The sequence below is a fragment of the Molossus molossus genome, unplaced genomic scaffold (assembly GCF_014108415.1).
Source record: "Molossus molossus isolate mMolMol1 unplaced genomic scaffold, mMolMol1.p scaffold_m16_p_4, whole genome shotgun sequence".
Classification (NCBI taxonomy): Eukaryota; Metazoa; Chordata; class Mammalia; order Chiroptera; family Molossidae; genus Molossus; species Molossus molossus.
The window spans coordinates 3,986,137-4,011,064 of record NW_023425377.1 but is presented as its reverse complement, the minus strand read 5'-3'; the positions used below and the strand labels follow the sequence as shown (position 1 = coordinate 4,011,064).

At 51.2% G+C, this 24,928-nt stretch overlaps 1 pseudogene; it reads right to left on the bottom strand.

Annotated features, from left to right (window-relative positions):
- The window catches only part of LOC118616528, an 89,818-nt pseudogene extending 66,725 nt beyond the window's left edge, over positions 1-23,093 (bottom strand).
- Between the last annotated feature and the right edge of the window lie 1,835 nt (positions 23,094-24,928).

Sequence of the window (24,928 nt, the reverse complement as noted above, 5' to 3'; positions counted from 1 at the left end):
CTGACCAATTTGGAGAGGCCGGTTTCCCCCCCCTCCCACCCAGAGTCCTGAAGAGGACGTGGAGCAGAGGCCGCCCTGTCATGCAGCACCCGTGTGCCCGTCCAGCCTAGGGAGAAGCGTGCATGACAGGCTCAGCGTCCCTGTCCCGTGTCTGTCTTCCCACATAAGCCACTGGGCTCCAAAGGGCAGGTTCCCTCTGAGTCAATCCACCACGCCTCCTTGATCCACGAAAGGGGAGCGGAAGTAATTTCAAGAATCTTTACCTCTCTCGCCCTGGCCAGTTTGGCTCAGTGGTTAGAGCGTCGGCCTGCGGTCCAGAGAGACCCGGGTTCGGTTCCCGCTAAGGGCGCGTACCTCGGTTGCAGTTTGTCCCCGGCCCTGGTCGGTTGTGCGGGTGGCAGCCACTTGATGTGTCCCTTCACGTCGATGTTTCTCTCTCTCTCTCTCTGTTCCTCTCTCTCCCTCCCACTCTACCTGAACAAAAAATGGAAAAATGTCCTCGGGTGAGGACAAAAAAAAAAAAAGAATCTTTACCTCTCTCGACCAAACCTGGTTTCCTAATCTAGGACCTGGTCTCAAACGTGAAAACCCTGTTCCGTGCATCCAAAGCTGATATCGATGTTCTTCCTCTTTGCAGGGCTGCGGTGACTGCCTCCCAGGAAACCGACATGGCTTTGTGTTCACATCCTCGAGACTGGAGCGTTCAGTAGACCAATTTCACAAGGTCAAGTGTGGGAATGGAGGGGTGTGACCCCACGGCACGTAAATAGTAGGGAGACCCGCCCTGCCTGTGTGGGGTCCCTGAGCTGGAAGTACGAGGGTGGGGGAACCTTTTTAGGTTCGATCTTGAGGAGGAATGGGTGTTAACTTAGCAAAGGTGAGTGGGGGTAAGTAGGTGTAAGAAAAGGGGTGGGGCTGGTGAGGCCAGGAAGATGCCTACCCTGTCTTAAAGTGGCAGTTGCCGATTTACTCCTGCCGTGGTGGGGAATGCCAGCCCACTGATGTTTGTCATGTTGACAATAAAGTCCAATTTTTTAAAAATAATAAAACCATGTGGACACATCATGTAGGAGCCAAGTAAAGCATATTTTCTGGCTGAGTCCAACCCCCGAAAGAGCCGGATGACTGGACACTGGGAACTGGGACGTGGAGGGAGGCTGGCAGAGAAGTGTGTTCCCAGGACAAGGCACGGGCACCGTCAGAGTCTCGTCCTGAAGAGCCCCTGCCGGAGGGCACATGGGGTCTGGCTTGAAGGAGAGAACGTGGATGTGGGGAGAACAATTAGGAGGAGAGTGGACATGAGCAAGGAGAGGTGAACACTGGCGGGATTTAGAGAAAAACAATCACTAAATAAGCCAGTAGTTTACTCCCTGGGAGAAGCCAAAACCACACATTAGAATCGGAGCAGGAATGGACAGGGATGTGGGTCCGGGGGACCCCACATCCACTGCGGATGGGAATGGAAAATGACACCTTGGAGAACAGTCTGGTGGTTTTCTTGAGAAGTTAAATATATACCCACCATAGAACACCCTTTCCACTTCGAGGTGACTGCCCAGGAGAAATGAAGTCTGTGTCCACACAAAGACTCTACCTGTGTCCATAGCAGTGTGATTCACAACAACCCAAAACTGAAACCACCGAAATGTCCATCCGTGGATGCTCGGATAAAGAAATGAGGGTAGCCCTGGCCGGTTTGGCTCAGCGGTTAGAGCGTCAGCCTGCGGTCCACAGAGACCCGGGTTTGGTTCCCACTAAGGGCATGTACCTTGGCTGCAGTTTGTCCCCGGCCCTGGTTGGGTCGTGTGGGTGGCGGCCACTCGATGTGTCCCTTTCACATCGATATTTCTCTCTCTTCCTCTCTCTCCTTCCCGCTCTATCTGAGTAAAAAATGGAAAAATGTCCTCGGGTGAGGATAAAAATAAATAAATAAATAAATAAATAAATAAATAAATAAATAAATAAATAAATAAATAAAAAAAAAGAAATTAGGGTATATCCATACGATGGAAAGCTATCCAGCAAACTATTGCTACGTAACAATGTGAACGAGTCTCAAATCATTATACTGAGTGAAAGGAGCCAGGCAAAAGCAGAATACATACAGTATGCCTTCATTTCTATAAAAGTTTGGAAAATGACGGCTGGTTAAGAGACCAGTCAACAGTTGCCTGGAGCTGGGGGCACGGAGATGTGCATGGTGGGGGGGAGATGGAAATTGTTATCTTGAGTGTAGTGATGGTTATTGATATAGATATAGATAAAACTGATCAAATTGTACACTTTGAAAATGTACAGTTTAGCATACTTCAATTATACCTCAATAAAACGGAGTTGGGGGATCAACTCAAGGAACTGGAATAAAATATTCTGAGAAAAAGAATCCCACCGCCACAATGGCCATGCATTTTCAGGCCTTTTAATCCAACTTCTAATTTTAGGTAGAAACGAAAGGAGGGGGCAAGACAGCAAAGCGAGACGTTGCTTTAGACAGGTGCTGAAAATATATTAAACACTGAGGTGTTACCACAATAATTAAGTAATTTCAGATCTGTTTTGTCGTATGTTTTTTGAAAAGTTAAAATTAGTGAGTACAGAGAAAACTAATGAGAACAAATAATTTTAAAGGATATATCCTATTATGTCCTAATGAGTGGCTTTTTAAGATTTTTATTTTATTTTTGTAACAGAAGCTTTTATTTCCAAGTCTTCTTAAAGGGGCTTTTCCTATTACATGTTTTTTGTTTTTTTTAATCCTCACCCAAGGACATTTTTTCATTTTTTTGTTCAGATAGAGTAGGAGGGAGAGAGAGGAAGAGAGAGAGAGAAACATCAATGTGAAAGGGACACATCGAGTGGCTGCCACCCGTACAACCAACCAGGGACAGGGACAAACTGCAACTGAGGCACACGCCCTTAGTGGGAACTGAACCCGGGTCTCTCTGGACCGCAGGCCAACGCTCTAACCGCTGAGCCAAACTGGCCAGGGCTCCTATTACATGTTTTAAAAGTACCATTTGAAGAGAACAAGTTAGCTTTTAAACAATGATATGATGATGTTTCCATAAGGCACAGACTTCGAAGTTAGCCGGTCCTTAGGCTCAATCCCATTTCTGTGTTCTGGTTTATGCTCAGGCCTTGGACAATCCCTGTGCTTGTCAGAGCTTCAGTTTGTCCGTCTGTAACGCAGAGCTAATGATCCCTCTCCTCCAGGTAACCCGACAGGTAGCACAAACTATAGAGACTAAACATGGATTCCCTCCGTATACCGTGGTAGCGGATAATTATTCGATGTTATGCTCAATTAGTCTTAAAACTATCCCCCAAAGGGATATTTGAAGGAAGAAAACTGTGACGTTCATCCGCTTCATTCCAGCCTGAACGTTGATCACACGATGAACTGGACGCCTGTGGACGCGTCACTAAGCGCCTGGGCACAATGCCCCTGAGCGCGCCTCACCTCCCAGGCAGCTGGACCGCAGCGCCGTGGAATACGAAGCGAGACCTCTCTTACAGCCAGGCATTCGTCTTCGGACTCCTTGGCACACGAGTCTCTCCAGGTGACTTTATTATTTCCAAGAAACAGTAACTGAGCGTTTTTATATACCTTCTGTTGTCATAAGCACAATCACACATAAAGCATACCAACCAAATATGAGAAAGGCATCCTTCATCTGGGTTATGGTTTCCCGGGACAGCCACTCTCCGGGTCTGGTCAGCTGGCGGTTTTGATAGGGTTATTGAACGCGCCTTTTCCAATAAAGGAAACCTGGGGAATGCGGAAGGCCCTTCCTTGGTCAGTTCAGCCAGGGGTCTGGGGTCCTCCGCAAGTTCTTGTTCGCAGATGGGAGTCTGGTGGGCCCTGCCCAGCTCAGGCAGCTGTTCCTGGGCCACGTCAGGTGCTGAGCTTGGACGACGCACCCACGCAGCTGCCCTGGTCTCAGCCACCCTTCGCTCTGTCACCCACCTCCCCGAGGTTCCAGGGCAGGACGCCAACGCTCTGTCCGATGGCAAGGTGGCCTTCCCTCTTTTCCTTCTCATCTCCTTGTTCCAAAGAGACAGACCTGCTTTCGGCCTCCCTCTCTGGGCCTCAGTTTCTCTGTTTTTAAAATGGGGGTAGAAAACATGCCAGCGAGGGTGGTTTGTGCTTTTTGTTTTTAACAAGGATCAAATCAGATGGCAGCCGCGAACGCGCTTTGTAAATTACCTGGGGGTGAGCTGTCACTGTCTGTCACTGCGCCTTGGCGTCAGGGAGCCACGCGCCCCCTCCCCGCCCCAAGCCCCAACCCGCCGCGAGCGTTCAAACAGCAGTGTTTGCAGACTCTGGCTGCAGAAGCTCTCCTCCCGGGAGCCGGCTCAGCCCCACCGCCCTGAGGGAATCATTTACCCACTCGGGGAGCACCAGCCTCCCCCCAGACATCTCCTGCTTCCTAAAGGGACATCCCCGAATTCTGCAAAAGTTCTGAAATGTAATTTTAGTCTCATTCATTCTGGAAACAAACAAGTGCAGAGAGAGAAGGAAGATGATGACCCGAATTACAGGACATGGCAGAGAAGGGCCCGAAGGACCTTGGGGACGCAGCGGGCCCCAGACTCCTCCAGCAAAGACGCCAACAGCCACGCAGAGCGAGTGAGGGGCGGGGCCGGGGTGGGACCCACGGGGGGCGGGGCTCTGTTGGGCTGGGAGGAGCTCGGGAGGGGCGGGGTTCACAGAAGTGAGAGAGAAAGGAAGGGACAGGGCCTGGGTGGGGCGCAAAGGGAGGGTGGGGCAGGGCTGGGTCAGGACAAGCCAGGGTCACCCGCAGAAAAACAAAGGAAAGAACATGACAGAAGCGGGAACAGCATATCCAAGTGTTAGGGGTTGAATTGTGTCCCCCACATTTCATCGGTTAAAGTCCTAATTCCCCCCAGCTCGACATGGATTTGGAAATGGGGTCCTCGCAGGTGTAGTTAGCTAAAAGAAGGTCGTTCGTGTAGGCCCTGATCCAGTATGACCTGTGTCTTCCGATGGGGACAATGAGGACGCAGAGGAGACACCACGTGAAGAGACAGGGAGAAGACAGCCATGCAAGGGAGGGTATCTTGGGAAGTCGTCACTGTCCGGGTTCCCCAGCACACTCAGAAATCTAATGTCTATTCATTTGGGTGATATTTATCCAGTTGGCTCTGCCCCAGACGTTGATTTGTGGGCACAGTGAAAGGCTCCATCATTCTTGAGGAATGAACCAAGTTCACAGAAAGGGGTAGATAAAAACCCTACTGCTGACTGAGCTATCCGCCCCGTGAGATACAGCCACGGGGTGTGTGGGCTGTCAGGCCGGGACCCTCTGTCCCTCAGGCGGCTCCAGGGAGAGCCACATGAGAACCACTGGCTCTCATGTTAGGGAAACAGACCTTCTTACAGGCCAACTATACTTTCTTGTTCTCCTGGCAAATGACTGTGATGCCCGACCGCACCCAGTTAGCACAGAATCAAAACAGAGTGAGGTCAACTCCAGCGGGGGCTCTGGGACTGGGTGGCCTGAGGCTCCCTCTCTCATGCTAGTGATCACCCCGGGCAAGACACCGCCAGCCTGGCCCCAGCTCTGCCCACCACTGTCACCAGGCCCTGGCTTACCAGCCCCCTCTTCTGTCTGCACAATCTATCTCTGAACAGGGGATGATTCAACTGGCCAGATTTCAGCAACTAAAACTGCAAACCCACGTCAGGCTGCCTCCAGGCAACTGTCCCAAATCCTAAGGTACAGGACTTCTGGGTCTTTCCAAATCCTTCAGCCTCTCGCTCACTCAGAGACCCTGGGTCCCACCGAGGCAAGGCCCAGGCGGGGCGGAGATGTGACAGCGGCATTCCCAGAGGCGGGACCCCTCCTTTGCTTGGGCTCCTGCGACAGCTGGGAGATGCTGGCAGTCATGGAGCATCATGGTGGGGAGAGGAGCCAGGTTGGAATTAGCAAACATGCCTAAAGAGACTGAGGAAGGAAGGGCCGTGAATTCCCAGGGCTCCAGTACTTCGAGGTAATTTCCTTTCTCATTCTAAATAAACACTCACTTTCATACCTAAGTTTATATTGTCTTTATTTATTCTTTCTCCCACAGGAATCCCTCACATTGTCAGCTCACAAACCCTGAATCTGCTCCTGCTAGTTTCCCTGGAGTCTCACTCCAGTGGGTGCTGGGGGCGGGGAGCACCCCTCTAAGACAGGCCTTCCAGGCTCGTGGGCTGGGAGGGAGGGGTGCACTGCCCAGGAGATGGGTTGACAGGAGCCAGAGAAAGAACCTGGGCGTTTCCAGCACATGAACCTTTAGTGTAGGGGACATTGGATCTGACCTCTGCCCCACGATGAAGAGCACCCCCTGTCCCCTTGGCCCCACTGGGCTGGTGCAGCCCAGCTTTTCCTTCATTTCAACGAAGGAAGGTGCTTTCGTTCTTAAACAACACATGTCGTCATGTCCCTTTCCAGGGACATTTTTAGGCTTAAAAAAAAAAACTTGGAAAATTGCTTTAGAAGTTAAATCACGAGTTTCGATGCCTCCCCCTCAAAATCAAAATAATGTATTTTTGCAGGCGATAGAAACATCAGTCGTCGTCCCTCCATCCTCTGTCTGTTTGACTGGCACGTTTTTAGGAACAGGCGATTGCAGGGCTTAATTTGCGTCTTTGTCTGCTGTAATGAGCTTTGTTCAGATCTGGGAGTTGCTGGATGGTCCGGCATCTCTCATTAGTCTGGTTGTTTGTGGTCTCCTCACCTGCGGAGATCTCTCCCCCCACCCTGAGCTTTGTTTCATATCTGTTGGTTCCCTCCCCAGCACACCCCCATGTCAGCCGGGCTCCATATGGGACTGTTTCAGGTGCCAAATCCTACAATCAGGATAAAGTCTGTCACATACGGACGCACGCAGGAGGGGCGGTGGCAGAGGCCCGTAGCCGCGTGAACGGTGGCAGGGCTCTGGCTTCCCCAGGAGCCCACATCTATGTCCCCCTTCCAGGGTCTGCTTCCTCCCGCTCCCTGGCCCACCGGCAGCTGGAGCCCCTGACCCTCTTCCTTCCACACTGCATAACGCCTCCCCTCTCCTAGCGAGCGCTGCACCCCTGTGAGCAGCAGCCCCAGGAGCTAATGCATGATTCAGAGGAGGCTCTTGGCCTGGGAGTGAGCGCCAAGGGAGAGAGAGGATCGTGAGGCCGGCAGAAGCACTTCGGTTCAGAGAACACGCTCACTGATGCACACCTGCGCTGTCTGGGAAGTGCATTAAAGAGAATCAGATGTGCTGCTACTTCTAAAAGAGCTTTTGAATGTGCAAAGTGCCTGGGGAGGGCGGGAATGGCCGGAGCTGACAAGGCGCTGGGCTGCTTGGGCTTCACTCGGGCTTTGTCCTCGAAGCGCAAAGCACCTAGCCCTGTAGTGGCCCTCCTGGGCGGGGCACAGAGGCCTGTCCCGGCAGGGGCGGGGCCGCCGCCACCCCTGAGCCTCAGCACTCCACTCTGCCACCAGGGAAGGCGTTCAGCTTGGTGGCTGTTTCACAAACACGAAAGGCTCTGTCATCCTGGCCTAATGAGGAGACCCCCCCCCCAACACACACACACACACACACAGAGCCTTCACCAGAGGCCCAGATTCTGGGAAAGCAGCCAAAGGGCCTGACAACCTGGCTAGTCCCAGCTCCACCACCTACCATGTAGGGGCCTTGGGCAAGTCATCAAGCCTGGGACGGGGAAAAGTACACCCTCCTGACTCTAAAACCCCCAGGTGGTATCCCATCAACTTCCAATCTGCTTGTCTCTGTACAAACTGCTCACTACAGAGGGACCACTTGTCCTGGGATCCAGACCTACAGAGCTGATAGCCAAGGAACAGCAGACCCGGAAGGTGTGTGGAAGCCAGGACGTGGGCCCGTCAATGCCATCCACTGAGCCTTTCAAAAAGAGGGACCGTCCTAGCACTCATGGGTGCGAGGTGGCTTGGTGCATAGCTGTATCCAGGCATAGAAACAATGTTGCCCAGACTCTCGCTGCAGCCATGCCTGTGGGCTTTGTTCTCAGGCAGGCCTGGTCCATAGGGTGCCTTCACAGCCTTGCCAATCCAGCGGGAAGAAGGCCACTCTGGTCCAAGGACAGCTAAGTCTCAGGGCCAGTCACTGTGTCCAGGAAGATGGGCTGCATAATGAGCTTGGGGCTGAGAGGTGTCAGTGCTACCCAACCCACACGAAATGGGGAAGAGATCCCTAGAGAAAACTCAGAACCAGCAGAAGGATGAGGACAGTGTGCGAGGAGGAGAAAAACACCAGGCCTCCGCTGTGGAGTGAAGACGGGGCCCCATCACCGTTCTGTGCTGTTCAGGCAGACTGTTTAGACAGACCGAGGCCATTGCTGTTTACTGGGCGTGAGTTTTAATTGTGCAAGATGAAAAAGTTCTGGAGATGGATGGTGGTGATCATTACACAACAATGTGCATGTACCTAACACTACTGAACTGTGTACTTGAAACGTCTAAGGTGCTACATTTTATGTGTATTTGATCATAATTTTTTATTAAAACTGGACGGCAGGCCCTGGCCGGTTTGGTTCAGGGGTTAGAACTTCGGCCTGTGGGCCAATGAGTCACAGGTTCAATTCCAGGCAAGGACACGTACCGTGTTTGCAGTGTGTGCCAGGCCCTGTTTGGGGTTGTGTGGGAGGCAACCAGTTGATCTGTCTCTCTCACAGTGATGTTTCTCCTCCCCGCCCCCCCCAATACTATCTGCAGATAAATAGAAAAAAAAATATCCTTGGGTGAGGATTTTTTTAAGAAAACACAAACTGGAGGGCAGTTAAAGGGAGAAGCCAGGGTCTGTCCTCCCACCTCTTTCTGGGTGGTGTCACGAACATGGCTACTTCCCCTCCATGGCTCCGGCGCCTGCAGCACAGTCCCGCCCTCCTTGGTCCCAGCTCCGGACAGAGTCCACGGCCCTTGCTGTGACTGTACCTTCCCCCAAACGGCTCCAGACCCTGGGCTCCAGGAAAACCACTTCCTCCCTTGGTCTGGCCCATCCCGGGGCGGTTGCAGCTTCCCACACAGCTAATCTCTGAGTTGCTTCATTTGACATTTTGGCTTCTCCGCTCTCTAATCACCTGGGTAACCAACAAATTCACTCTGCCTGAAATACCCAGGAGGTTTCTCTTTTCCTAACGCAGACTGTCTGTTATCCACCCTAATGAAGGGCTCTCCTGTGGCCAGCGTGGGCAAGGGGCTCCCCGGCAGGAACCTCAGCAATCCCGACTGGCCGGGGCGCGCTGGGGCCAAGCAGATGTCTGCGTGTTTGGCTGCTTCTGGTGCAATCCGCCAACCACGAGCCAAACCACAAACAGCCAGCCTGGAGTCTCAGCTCCCCCGGCAGGTGGGAACACACCAGGCAGAAACGGCACAGGTGCAAAGGAGAAATCAAAGAGAATCCACAAGCACCCTTCAGACGGGGATTCTGTAAGTAGCTGCAGTATTGCATTATTTACACCTGCCTGCGGTAGGTGCTTCTCCTTGAGCCTGGGCTGGGCTCCACCGGCCCTTTCGTGCCCTGGGCCGCCTTGCAGACTGCCTGGGAAGTCGTCCCAGGAACCCTCAGATGCTTCTCGCTTCCTCAGATTGGGCCCTGGTTCAACGACCGCCACCCTGAGCACATCTCCCGCCTGTGTCCAGGGCCACCCACACCGCCCCCCTGGGGACAGCCCTTCTGCAAAACCAGAAGAGAGAAAGAAAAACATGCTTCATCATAAACTGAGTGTGCAGACATTCCTAGGTCATCCTCCTCCACATCTTACCTCCCAAAACCAGACGCAGTCAAGGGTGCTCTTTCCTGCCCAGGCGCCTCCTCGCTTAGGCTTCCAAGACACTTTTTCTTTTTAATGTGTTTTTATTGATTTTCTTTTTTTTTTTTTTTGAGAGAGAAGGGAGAGAGAGAGGGAGAGAAATATTGATCGGTTGCCTTCTGTACATGCCCCAACTAAGGATCGAACTCACAACCCTTGGTGCATAGGACAACACTCAACCAGCTGAGCCACACCAGCCTGGGCTCCAATACATTTTTTTTTTTTTTTCATTTATCTTTAGACAGAGTGGGAAGGAAAGAGGAAGGGAGAGAGAAACATCGATATGAGAGAGACACATCGAGTGGCTGCCATCCACATGACCCCAGGGGGCCGGGGACAAACTGCAACTGAGGTACGTGCCCCTAGCGGGAACCGAACCCCGGACTCTCTGGTCCACAGGCCGACGCTCTAACCGCTGAGCCAAACCGGCCAGGGCGCCAATACACTTTTTACAATACATTGTTTTGCCTTTGAAAGGAGTCGACACACAGCTCCTGCCTGGGAAGCCATGGTGGACAGTCCGTATAGCAAGTTCAGATCCAATCTCCACAACTCGGCGGGTAACCTCAGACACGTCATTGCCAAGCTGCTTCTTTGCCCACATATTGGGGGTAAAGGGGACTCCCTTACTCAAGCCCAGCCAGCATGGGGACTGGGGGGGCTGGGGACGAGAGAACAGACACCACTGAGCGTAACAGCGTGTCTGGCAAGATCACTGGAAACCCAAGTGATCAAAGCACTTTGTCGAAGCCCCCAAAGCCACCGCAGAGAGAGGTGACAAGGGGAGCAGTCTGTCTCTACCCGCCAGGTCTGAGCTGGGGATGGGAGCGACGGCCACCAACCACATGGCCGCGGGGAGCTGGCTGAGCAGAGGGTGGCCCACAGCTCCTGCGACTATCAGGGGCACTGCATGCTGACATCCCGGGGGGACGCGGGGACCTGCCCTGAGGGAGGCTTCTTAAAGAAAAGCATTCTGAGTGGGTTCAGACACACTTGGAGTGGAAACCAGACCCCTTCAGATGCCCAGCTGGGGTCAGTGGCGGAGCCACATGGAATACGACTAACCAATCATATCTGTTCAACCTGAAAGCCAGTTTTGACCTGGCCAGTTTGGCTCAGTGGTTGAGCGTCAGCCTGCGGATCAGAGTCCCAGGTTCGGTTCCCGCTGGGGGAATATACCACACACACACACACACACACACACACACACACACACACAGCCAGTTTTGCATGAGTTTCCATGCTTCTCCCAAGGAATGTCACACCTGACTCAAATGAGATTTTAAGAAAGAGGAATTTAATGTTAAGTAGCATTTCCAACCATGGAGAGGAATATGAAAATGTGCCTTCTTCCCTGTAGCCATGGCCCCCTGAGATATGTGAATGGAAGCCCCTCCCCCAAACAGGAGTCCCTCTCACGGCAGTGAAACCCCAAATCAGCTCATCACACAAGGACCTTGTACATCTGATGGTGTCTTTTGGAGGCAGATCAACGAGAATGATACCTGCAGCTACAATGTAGGTTGCATTACCTGGTGCTCAATAAATGCTGGGTAGATGAACAGGTGAATGGCTTCTTCCGTGCTCCCCTCCCAGGCCAACGTTCATTAACGCTTTTCCAGAACGATCCAGGGCGCAGAAGAGTTGTTTACGGAAAAGGCAGGAACGAAATTCTCGAACCCTCCTGTCGGCCTCACACTAATAATTCATGCTCATCTGCGTCTAATAAAATATGGAAGCAATTTTACAAGAACATTTTGTGCTTTAGCGATTCATTTAACCATTTCCTCTAGGGGGCAAGTCCTGTATTCCCATCCAGATGTGCAGGGAGTTCCGCGAATAAATCTGCAAATATCAAGACGCGCTGCTCCCCTCGCCCCACCTCCGGGAGCTGAGCCCAGCTAACAAAGCTGGAGGGTGGAGACCAGTGGAAGGCGTTCTGGCCTTCACTGCTGCTCATGGTCTCCAGGCCCAAAGTGCTCGGGCCTGTCCTCCAGCAGAACTGACCTTGAAACTGGCTAGAGGACCTGAGTACCCCAGTCACTTTCCTCAAAAGGCTTTTCTCGGTCAAATGCAACCTGTCACTTGGCGGGTGATCGGCTCTCCATCCCACCAGCCCCCAACTCAAGAACATCAGGAAGGACACAAGTGCCGCACGGGGTCCCTTCGCTGGGCCACGAGCACCTGGCGAGCAGCCCCCAGCCCTTGCACATTTAGGAGCTGAGGCACACGGATGGCTGACGCCTTCCCGGAGCTGCCCGTCATTCCGCTCGCCTCTTGATTTTGTGGGTCGCCGAGTTTTTTAATTAAAGTGTTAACTTTGAGATAATTTTAGACCCACGTGCAGTTGTGAGAAAGACTACGAAGAGATCCCATGTACCGTTACTCAGTTCCTCCCCTCCCTCGTTGCTCAGATCTGGCAGAACTGCCGTGCGACACAGAGTCTCCGTTTCTTAAAGAAATGTATCCCCCCTTGTCTATTTGCGTGTGATAGGAAGTACAGTTTCACCAAATCGAGGCTCTTGACTCCCCCCTCCTGCTCTGAAACCTGCCTGACTCCACCACCCAGTATTTCCCGTTGTGCTACACACCCCACATGCAAGCACACAGCCCCACGTTCGGGATTTCTGTCTGTCTCTTTGCGGTCTCCCCAGTCCAATCTAGCAAAACCAGGCCTACCCAGCCTGGGTCCGTGCACTGGGCACGCTCTCTGCCACGGTGACCCTGGCACTGGTCGCTGCCGGTGCTCCTCAGAGCCAGGCGCAGAATTTGCAGGCCAGGTGGAAGACGAACGGATGGAGTCCCTGTCCAACAGTTAGTGACAGTCCTGGCCGGTTTGGCTCAGCGGTTGGAGCGTCGGCCTGCAGTACAGAGAGACCCGGGTTCGGTTCCGCTAGGGGCACGGACCTCGGTTGCAGTCTGTCCCCAGCCCTGGTTGGCCGTGCGGGTGGCAGCCACTTGATGTGTCCCTTTCACGTTGATGTTTCTCTCTCTCTCTCTCTCTCTCCCTCCTGCTCTATCTGAACAAAAAATGGAAAAATGTCCTTGGGTGAGGATAAAAAAAAAAAGTTAGTGACAGCTTCAATACGGCGGCAGCACAGCATTCCACCAAGCACGGGGCCCTTCCAAGCGCAGGGCGGTGGGCTGCACAGGCCCGCACCCTCCAAGCCCACCCTGCCCTTCAGCCAGAGACCACCAGGAGCACACCTGAAGATGATCAACGTGGGGCTTGTTGATTGGAACAGGCAGTGTGAACACACCCAATGGGGAAGCCCAGGGCATCTCGGGTAGGAACTGGGGGCAGATGGGGGCTTCTGGTGTATACCCTGGGGAGGACCCCAGGGAGCACCCCTTTGCTCTAGGCTGGATGCCGTGAGGAATCGGGGGAAGTGCTATGACTGGGCATGTTTTGTTTTTTGCATTTATCTTCAGATAGAGCAGGAGGGAGAAAGAGCAACAGAAACATCAATGTGAGACAGACACATCAACTGGTTGTCACCCACACGACCCCAACTAGGGCCAAGACAAACTGCAACCAAGGTACGTGCCCTTAGCGGGTCTGCAGGCCGATGCTGCAATCGCTGAGCCAAACCGGCCAGGGCTGACTGGGCATCTTAACAATTCTTATCTAGAAGGTGAAAAGGTCAGAGCTAGAGTCATGATTGATTTTTTTTTTTTTAAAGGAGTCACCTTAGCCAGGATAGAGGATGTTTAGTTAATTTTGTGGGTTGGATGATGTCCAGGTTTTGTCTGCGCTCAGACATGACTTCGGAGGGGTCCCATCGTGGTCACAGAGTGGCCTTGTCTGAGGCTGGTGATCCGTGGAATTATTTGTGTCCTACAGGAGAATGCCTTTTCCTTTCTCACCCATCATCTCCGGCCCAGCTGCCTGCAATGGCCCGCCTAACCTGCCTCCCCACCTCAGACCTCCTCTCCATGCAGTCGCCAGTGTGACCCTGTTAAACTAGAAGTAGGGCCCTCGCCCAGTAGCTCAGTTGGTTAGAGCATCGTTCCCATACACAAAGGTGGTGGGTTCAATCCCCAGTTGGGGCACATACAAGAATTAATCAATTAACAATGAATGCATAAATAAGTGGAACAACAAATTAATGTTTCTCTTCCTCTTTCTCTAAAATAAATAAAAAGAGGTCAGATTATACCACCACTCGGGCCTCTGTAGTGAGTAGAATTGTGTCCCCCCCAAAAAAGATATGCCTTCGTCCTAACCCCCAGGACTTGCGAATGTCACCTTATTTAGAAATAGGGTCTTTGACCTGTGATTAAGTTAAGGATCTCAAGCCAGGGACCACCTGGGGCCACCAGAGACCAGAAAAGGAAGGACCTTCCCTGGAGCCCTTGAGGGGGACAGTGGCCCTGACAATACCATGATTAAAAACATTGTTTAGGCCCTGCCGGTTTGGCTCAGCGGTTAGAGCGTCCGCCTGCGGTCCAGAGAGACCCGGGTTCGGTTCCCACTAAGGGCATGTACTTCGGCTGCAGTTTGTCCCCGGCCCTGGTTGGTCGTGCGTGGCAGCCACTCGATGTGTCCCCTTCGCATCGATGTTTCTCTCTCTCTCTGTTCCTCTCTCTCCCTCCCACTCTATCTGTACAAAAAATGGAAAAATGTCCTCGGATGAGGATAAAAAAAAAAAACATTGTTTAGAATGTTCACAGTGATGTTAGCTCATCATACCTATAGAAACGCCTTCCTTCTCTTGCTGTAAGTTCCCCCCCCCCGCCCCTTTTTCCTAAACACCCCTGCCTTTGCCTAATAGGAACACTATCTGGGTTTCTGACGGAATCAGTGCTTTTCGAATAGCCATTCTTTCGGATCACAAATTCATGTTGTTGCGTCTCACTTTAATCTTTCGTTTTCAGCTTAGCAATGAGGTCAGGAACTTTCCTGTATTCCCAGCATCTGGAAGGTTATTTTTTTTGTTGTTGAACAAACACACGTACCATGTTTACCACCTGCCAGCCACTCTGCAAAATGCTTTACAAACAGGACCTCGTTTAACCTTGAGGAATAAGATATTTTACTGAGGAGGACACCGAGCTCGGCTCAGAGAGTTTAGGTAACTTTCCCAAAGTCACACAGCTTGTAAGTGCTGGCTGCAGGATTCAAACTCAGAATGATGAATGAATTTCCCTTGAAGAGTGAGCACTAACCCCTCGAAAGTAATTTATTAGGTGGGAGGGGAAAAGGACCCAGGAAGTCTCTCCCATATCTGTATCTCACCCACTCAGTCACCCCAAGGCTCTGGGCCAGTGAGGGAGAAAAGAACAGGGCTTCAGAGGGTTCTAGAACAACCTCAAGCCCCCGGGGTATAGGCTGCCTGCCCCAGAGTGTTCGGCCCCACTCTGTTCCTACGTCCCTCCTCTCGGCCCCTGAACTCCAAGGGGAGGGGTCTAGTGTTAACCAGCAGCCCTCGTGGGGCACCTGGGTGCTCCCTGGACTCCTGCTGTTGACTCCGCCTCCAGCTGAGTAAACCCACCAGGCCTGGCGCCCCTGGCACCCCGGGTCCTCCTGGGTCTGCCCCCCCCCCCCCCGCCCCCAGTCCCAGCTCCTGAGCTGCCAGGGCAGGTGATGCATTCTCTGCGCTCCGGCACTTCCTGTCACGTTTCATCCAACATTAGCATTTTGGTGCGTTGGTCAACAATCCCAGAAAGCAGCCATGAAGTGGGTGGATAGAGAAATACGTGTTTTAATGAGGAAAGGGAGCGGTAAGAGTGAAGACTATTCCGAAAGGAGAATTCCTGAGAAGAGGAAAGGAGCTTTCACACCAAGAAGCCGGGCCCCACCCCGGAGGAGACACTGCCCCGAGCGCAGCCACCCCCGCAGCCTCAGCCACCCTTCCCACATCGGGTCGGTGCCGGCGGGGATGATTCATCTGCTAAGGTGGTTTTTTATTTCCAGGTTAAAAAAACAACAGCAGAATAACTCTTTGGTTCTTGGTCAGCCTCCATGCCCTCAGCCCGGAGAAGGCCGTACACAGAGGTTACCGCCAGCCTGGGCTTCTGTTAACACACGTCTCAGGAGCTTTGCTTTCCGGTTGGTTTCAAGGTGGGATTGAAGGTGAGCTCCGGGCCACGGATACGGGATTCGATGCTAATGGGAGGCGCTGGGAGATACATCCTCCAGCTGCCTGGTCCGCAGGAAAACCTGCTGGAAAAATCTCTCCCAGCTCGCTCTGGATGTGAAGGAAGGCATTTCCCACCTCCCATAATTAGCATCCCCCACAAGAAATCAGTATCCAGGAAGGAGGTTGATTCGCCTCGTCTCAATTTGGCTGCCCTGCCGCTGTGGTGCTGGACAGACCTCAGGGGGGGAAGGCAGCCAGGCTCCCAGCTGAGTCTCCCCACCACGAGCAAGAACCACACAGCTGAGTCCCCACAACCCTCACATTTGTGAGCAAAAAAAAAAAAAAGGCTGCTTGTTTTTTAAGCCCCTGTTTTGCTGCGGTTTGTTATCCGAAACCAGACCATCGGGAATACCATCCGGCCAATTCTCATCAGTAACCCGTGAAGGGAAGTGAGGTGGGTCATTTCCAGATCGAGGAGGTTCTGTCCCATGTCACAGGCAAGCGGGCCCATGCAAGACCCTCCTCCAGCCTGTCTGTGTGTCTGTCTGGTCCCGTTGTCCTCATTCCCCCCTTCCCCGTGGATAACCCTTCTGACGGGTTCGGGGATATGCTGGTTCTTAAACACGTGTCGTGTCTGGGCTGGTGCATTCATGTGAACAACAACAACAGGCTGTGGGCCCTGGCCAGGTAGCTCAGTTGGCCGGAGCATCCCCCTAATACGCCAAGGTTGTGGGTTCAATCCCCAGTCAGGACACATACAAGAATCAACCAATGAATATATAAATAAGCGGAACAACAAACTGATGTTTCTCTCTCTCACATCAATAAATAAAAACAATTTCAATGCAGCTGTGCACATCTCCCCCATGACTCCTGATGCCACACAATACTCTGTGGCATGTCCCCCGACCTTGCCTGCCCCTCGCCTAGTGAGGGACAGCAGGCCACCGCCACCTTCCTGGCCCACTGACGGCAGGCACATCCTCAGACGTGCTCTCTTCCGGACCTGGGTGGGACTGTCCCAGGAGATGGAGCATCCTCTGAGTGCCAGGTGCTCTGGGCGTGTCAGCTCAGGTGTGTCCCCTGTGAGCACAGCAGTGTCCTGTTCTGCATCAGAGACGGTGGGGATGGCTGTAGTGGGGGGTCAGATGAGGACATAACTGGAAGAACCCTGAGACATTGTTCCCTGTCAGAACCCATCACTTCAGGAGGCCACCCCGAGAAGCACATGTGTGGACTAAAGACCAAGGGTCACCTGATAGACTGTGTACCAAGAGTAGCCCCACCCCCATGCTCGTCCCTGGGCAGGTGGCAACTAGAAAAATTCCTCTTTACAGACAGTTGAGTGACATTTGGGTCCCCACCCAAAAACCCAGTGCTCTGCTCTCTGGCGAAAGCTTCCCGTTGACAAGAATCTAGGGGTGCATGCGAAAGTGACAGACTCAAGTGAGCAAGAAGGGGCGGACCCAGAGCTGGAGGGCGCAGCTGGCTTCTCAGAGAAGGCAGGCTCCTTCCCGTGTGACGCTGGGGATGGAGAGAGAGGGAGACGAGAGAGCTCACGCTGCTGGCTTCTAATTTCCACAAAGCAGGAGGTTCATGGGGGCTGGAGGAGGGAGAGGAGGCATGAAATCATTGTCGCAGAGAGCGAGAGAGTGAGCCTACGGGAAAGTGGGGGGCTTGCCAGGCAGCACGGGACACCCACTCGTTTGACGTCCCTGATCATAAATTTAAAGTGAAGGGAGTCCAGCTGATGGTGCGATTTTCCCTGGGGGAAGTTCCGCCGCCTGGGTGTGGGAGAGAAGAGGGACCCTGTGTGTCATCCATGCTGGGTTTGCTCAGCGGGGGGCGACGGGAGGAGAGAGGCAAGGGAGCTGATTAAACAAGACACCATGAGTAAGGGAGGGAGTGAGGAACTGATGGGAACTCCGGAGAAGCCAGAGAGCAAGCAGGGGCGGGAGGGCGCTCGGATCTCCTCTCTAGCAGACCGCAGGGTCCCAGGTGTGACCATAGGAAGAAGTGGCTGGGTCAGAGTGTTGGAACGATCGCTGGACGTGAGGACACCAAGGTAGTGAAAGACGAGGGTGTAGGCTGGCCATCCACACGCGTCACTGAAACACAACAGGAGGAAACAGTGGGCCAGGAGCAGAAATCCTCCGTGAGTGACCAGAGGACCAACAGACGGCAGCCCCTGAGAGAGACAACAGATGAGCGGCCAGGGTTTGAACAGAAAGCACGAGAAATGTCTTAGAAACAGCCATGGCAAGCATGGGTGATTCCTCCCCCGCTCGGATTCTGCAGGTCGGGAGGTGTAAGAGAAGAGAGGGTCCCCACAGAAGGCGCCAGGCGAGGCACTGAACCAGGTAAGAGGGAGCAGACACTGCCCAGAAGAGGCCAAGACTCCAGGGGCTTGCTGGCCGCAGAGGTGCTGTCAGTCCAGGCTGAGAAGTGAGAAGGATTCGGGTGCGGAGGTGGGTTGAGTCGGGTCAGAGCACATGCAGATCTGGAAAGAGGGTCCATGACTTGGAGGCTCGATCCTTTGTGGGTGGCCGAATTAACAGGGCAAGCAAGGCATGATGGGAATGGCCCTATATGGCCCCAGAGGGAAACACCATTTAAAGCTGTGGGATTTGACTAGTGTGGGAGCTTCAGGCAACTCCTAAGGTGACAGCTCCCCCTGGTGGCTGAGGCAAGTGGAAGTTCTGGAGCAGTCGTCCCCAAACCTGCACCTGGAGAACAGGTGGCAGCCAAGGCACCATGTGCCTGCCGCTAAGGGGCTGGGGCGGCCTTAACAAACGCCATGACAACGAAGCCCAGGTGCACAACCCGAGCCTTTTTCATTATTGTTTCCTGTGGGAAGATGCCAGCCCAGTAAATTCATTGTCTGGAATAAAAACCGACAATCTCCCGGTGTGTCATTTCTCCCCAGTATATCTGTACATGAATGGCTTAACACCTGTTACCCTTGAGAAGCAAATGTATTTCTCACAAAAGGGTAGAAATTTTAATTTAGGAAAGATCCCTATTTAATAAATGTGGGCATAGGGTACCAGCACCAGAATTTCCCTCCAACATTTTATTATAAAATTTTTCAAACTTAATAAAAAATTGAAAGAATGTTATAGTACATTCCCATATACCCACCACCTGGATTCTCCAATTAACATTTTATTATACTCACTTTATCACATATCTATCCAACTCTCCCTCCCTCTATCCATCCAACAAGCCATCTACTTTTTTTTTTTTTTTTTTATCCTCACCTGAGGATATTTTTCCATTTTTTGTACAGATAGAGTGGAAGGGAGAGAGAGGAAGGGAGAGAGAGAGAGAAACATCGACGTGAAGGGACACATCGAGTGGCTGCCACCCGCACGACCAACCAGGGCCGGGGACAAACTGCAACCGAAGTACATGCCCTTAGCGGGAACCGAACCCGGGTCTCTCCGGACTGCAGGCTGACCTCTAACCGCTGAGCCAAACTGGCCAGGGCAAGCCATCTACTTTTTGATGCATTTCAAAATGAAACATCAGTGCCTTTCAACCCTAAACACTTCAGCACAAATATTATTAACTAGAATCCAATATTTGTTTACAATCCTTTTTTTTTCTTTTGAGGTCAATATGCATACAATAAAATGGACAAATCTTAAATGAACCATGCAATCGCTTTTGATAAATGCATACACCTGTGTAACCCATAGTCCCATCAAGATGGAACAATACCATCACCTCCATACAGTTCCTTCCCACCCCCTCCCCATCCATCCACCCACCCCTTTCCCGCAGGCACCCAATGTTCTGATTGTTCCCATCACAGACTAGTCTTTGCCTGTTCTAGAACTTACCAGAAATGGAACTCCGAAGTGTGGACTCTCTGGCGCAGCCTCTGACTGGGAGAAGCTGCCCGGGTGGTTCTGATGTGCTGGATGGGCTGGGAGTTGCTCAGGCTCAGGCCGCTCGTGTTACAGGTGAGGGAACTGCGGCTCAGAGAGGTTTGGTGTTAGATCACAGCTAACTAGCTACAGATGTGGACCAGAACGCAGGTCCTTTTGCTGATAGCCTTGTTTACTGTCCAACAAGGGGGCTTCTGGAGAAGCAGTTCTCAAACATGAGCATCACCAGACTACCTGGAGGGCTGGGGTGGGGCCCAAGAGTCTTCACGTCTGACAAGTTCCCAGGTGATGCCGATGCTGCTGGTGCAGGGGCCATGGTGGAGAGCCACTGTTAAAAGTCAGGTGTAAGATTTACTGTTGGAAACCACCAATGTCATTTCTATAGCTGGCCGCAATGGGTGAGCGTCATACCAGAGAAGAACTGGAGGGGAACGAGCTACAGATGGTGACCACAAGGCAGCAGGTGTCCTCACCCCAACCTGGCATTCTTAAGACCTTTCTCAAGGTCTCTATTCAGCAAACACTCTAAAGGACTTTGTTGGGTGCGTTTCAGCACAAGTGTCCCCACTTCACCTCATTTTCTCTTTAACTAGGGGGAGTCTTCCTCTCTCTGCAGAATCACTTACATGGGCATCTCCTGGATGCCGGGCATCTCCTTTTAGCCAAGTTCATTCAGGTGTTTTCAAGACCCACCAGCTACTTCCAAAGGCTGACAGCAGCCCTGCCCAGAGCACCCCTCCAGGACAGGCCCCCTCACTGTTGAACGGGCAGCGTGGGGTATGAGAGGTACTTCTAGGAGAACACGCCATTTCATTTTTTATTTCAATACTTACGAATTGATTTTAATGTGCATAAAGAAAATAGCAAACCTATGCGCTCACAGCTACTATCTGTTATTTAAGCGGTTTCCTCTTGAAATAAATTTAAGTTTAAAAAGAATTGACTTGAGCAAGTGGTATTGACAGCCTAATGAGTCAGGTGCTTCTAGGTCGTGGCAAAGTGAAGACCTACGAGGCTGGCTGAGGTCAGGAAAACGAGGCTTCTGTGGGCTCCAGGGAGCGTGGGTTGTGGAGCCTCGCAGAGTTGCGTGTCCCGCTAAGAAAACTCACGTTCTTTGTCCTGCAACCTTCCAATCATTGTACTAGACATAAAAACAACTGTACTTATTTTGCATTCGTGTTTTGTGGCTTATTTTGCATATCATTCTCAGTATCTCATGATAACTTATTTCTTTAAAACATGTGAATTTATATATTGGCTGCCATTTTAAAGTGGGATTTTTATAACAGTTTGGGAGTAGAACTCTTTGTCCTTGAGGAACATTTTCAATATTATAATGAAAGTCAGTTGGAAGATAAGACTCTGCATTTGGAAAATTACTTCAGAGACAAATTTTCAATATCTTTTTTACTTAAAAAATGAGTTGTGTTGTTATTAAAAAGCAACTTTATTCAATTATGTTTCTTTATTTCTTTATTTTATACTCTTTCTCATTCCATATAGATTTGAGATGACTGTAGGAAGAACACATTATAAAATAAAAATTAAGAAACTATAACTGGGTATTAAAAGTAAGCCCTAGCCAGTTTTGCTCAGTGGTTAGAACATCGACCCACGGATCAATGAGTTGGGTTCGATTCTGGTCAAGGGCACGTACCTCGGTTGCGTTCCTCCCCGGCCCTGGCCGGGTCATGCGGGAGGCAACCAGTCAATGTGTCTCTCTCATGTCAATGTTTCTCTCTCTCTCTCCCTCTCTCTCCCTCCCTCCCACTCCTATGGAAAAAAAAAAAAAAAGTAGGACATCAAGGTGAAGGAAAGTGAAAACACAAATAAGCAGGCCCTACAGACACAAGGGGTTAATGTATCATAGTTGAGTTTCCAATTTGGCTCTGAGCTCCCCAGCAGCTGAAGGGAAAAGAGACACAATCTTTTCATGATGTTCATTTTGGGAAAAGAGGACACATGTCGGTTCCTGGAAAATGGATTTAGCAAAAGATGCAATTTATTACGATGGAGGGAGCATTGACATGAGGGATCATGTCCTTGACATTGCTAACGCAGAGAGAACAGAATCACTTCCCTGAACCACATCATTTTCCATAATACTCATCTGAAGTCCTGTGTGTAATGCTGCACTTAAAAGCTTCTCTTTATAACCAACCAAGGTATTTTAAGACGTTTAACTGTTGGCACCATCTTCCCAGCAAGGACTCCCAAATTTACGTTCCCCGACTCCAGACTCAAACATTCAGTGCCTCCCACACATCTCCTCTTGGGCTCGAATCCACTTTTTTTTAATGTCTCTTTTCCTTTTTTAATCCTCACCCAAGGATACGTTTTTGTTTTTTTACTGATTTTTAGAGAGAGAGAAAGAAACATGGATGTGAGAGAGAAACGTCAGTAGGTTGCCCCCCATACGTGCTGAAGCCAGGGACTGAAGCTGCAACCTTTTGATGTACGGCACGACGCTCCAACCCCTGGGTCACCTGGCCGGGGCTCTAATCCACATTTTAAACTCAACAGGCCCAAACGCCTGTTCCTCCCCTAAAACATCTGCTCCAGCTGCAAGCTCCCCACTCTCCGTGGAAGACAATTTCACTTCTCTGTTTTATGAGACCAAAAGCCTTGATCCCTCCCACCCCCAACCCAATCTATCCCAAAATTTCCTTGTTCCATTTTCTTTTTTTTTTAATTTTTTTTCTTTATTGATTTTTAGAGAGAGAGGAAGGGAGAGGGAGAGAGAGAGAAACATCGATGAGAGAGAACATCAACTGGCCGCCTCCTGCATGCCCCTCACTGGGGATCGGGCCCACAACCTGGGCACGTGCCCTGACCAGGAATCAAACCGGCGACCTCTTGGTGCAGGGGTCGACGTTCAACCACTGAGCCGCACCGACCAGACTCATTGTTTCATTTTCAAAATATGTCCAGGAACTGACCATCTGATCACTGCTCACCACCTCTGCTGTCACCACCCACGTGAGCCACCAATACTGTCACCTAAAATATGCACTAGTCTCTTCATAGGCACCCCCACATTCATCCTATCTCCCCAACCCACTCACTGACTAGTCTTAGCCCAGACTGATCCTTTGACAACATAAATCATATCATGATCTGGACTGAAATCCCTAAGAGGGCCCCCTCTTTCACTCAGAGAACATGATGAAGTCCTTGCCTGGTGACAAGGCTCCCCACAACAAGGCCCTGCTACTGCTTTGACCTCACCTGCACGTTGGTCACATCTCCCCGCTGCTGCTCCTTGAACCCATGGGGCATGCCTCCAGCCCTTGTCCTGGCTGTTCCCTTCGACACTCTTCTCCGGGCAGCTACACAGTTTGCTTCCTTTCCAAAGATCACTTTCTTGCCCTACCTTGATCGTCGTGTTTAAAGTTTCGTCTTCCTTCTCCCCCACCATCCCCGCCTTCCGATACCACTTGTCCTGCTCAACGTTTTCTTTTCCTTGTGGCTCTCATCTTCCGGTAATCTATATAATTACATTGTATGATTTACTTTTTCATTATTGTATCAGTCAGAATAGACCGGGTTATGCTGCAGTAACACACATCCCAAAATCTCAATAAGTAAGTTAATTTTTCACTCGTGCTACATGTCTCGGGGGCCTCGGCTGACTGCACAGCCTCCATCTGAAATGAGTCTGGTTTGCACGTGCGGGGGCAGAGGGGAAGCTCTGCAGGGTCCCACACCAACTTGTAAGTGCTGCAGCCCAGAGGTAATGCAGCTCTTTTCACAATTCTCTGGCCAGAAGTGGCCAATGGTTCACCCAACCACAAGAAGACCATGAAGTAAAGTCCTACCATCTGCCCAGAGTGGGGGGAACAGGAACTATTCAGAGAACTAATGACACGGGACACTAATGGCTACTACAACCGTGCCAACGGAATCATGCGTCTTCCACCTCTGGAACGAAAGCTCCACAAAACTAGTATCTCTGGCACCTAGAACAGTGCCTGGAACCGTGCTCAGTACATCATTGTTTTAATGAATGGATGGATTACAGGGTTAGATTCATATCTGGGACAGACACTTAGGAGTGAGGTCTAAACCCCCAAACACATGTACTGCAAACATGTAAGAAGGAGGTTCTTACTCTATTTCTGTGCTATTCTTGAAGCTCATGAAATTATTTTCAAACTTTTTCCAAGGAGGGGGGTCCCATAGCTTTCAGCAGGTGGCCGACAGTACCTTTAAAATACATCAAACCCTGACGGGGTGGCTCAGTTGGTTGGAGCGTTGTCCATACACCAAAAGGTTGAACATTTGATCCCCAGGCAGGACACATACGGGAGGCAACCAATTGATGTTTCTCTTTCACATTGATGTTTCTCTCTGTCTCTCTCTAAAAATTAAAACAAAAAAAAAAACACATATCCTTGGGTTAGGAGTAAAGAAAATTGTATAACATATACACAATGGAGTACTACGCAGCTGTAAGAAAGAAAGATCTCTTATCCTTTGAGACGACATGGAGGGACCTGGAAAGTATTATCCTAAGCAAAACAAGCCAAGCAGAAAAAGACAAAGACCACATGATCTCACTTATCTGTGGAATATAACAGTCTGAGGAATAGGATAGACCCAGAGACGTGGAAGCGGGGTACAGACTGACAATCCCCTGAAGAGGGGGGTGGGGGAGGAGATAAACCACAGAACTTATATGCATGTACGCATGACCAATGGACATGGACAACAAATCCTTTGTATTAAAAAAAAGAAAATTGTATAAAATAGATCAAGAACTGACCCGGGAAGATGGGTATTTGAGGTATGTCAGGTAAAATGCCAGAATCCACAACCAGTATTAATTAGGGACTGAAGGACAGTAGGTGAGTCACTTCTCCTCTCCGTGCCTCAGTCTCCCCATCTTGGAATTGGGGTGCCTGTGGGGATCAAATGAACAGGTGCTCTCCATGCCGGCAAGTGACTCACAGAAGCAGCAACCTCCAAGGGTACCTGTGCGGCCAGTGTGCCATCTAGTGGGCACAGAGGGCAGTCAGGGGGCCGCACACACCTGGCCCTCCTGTGTCCCAGGTGGCAGCTGGCACCCAGGAAGGCTTAAAGGGGTTCCAAGTCTATGCAAACCAGAGAGCAAG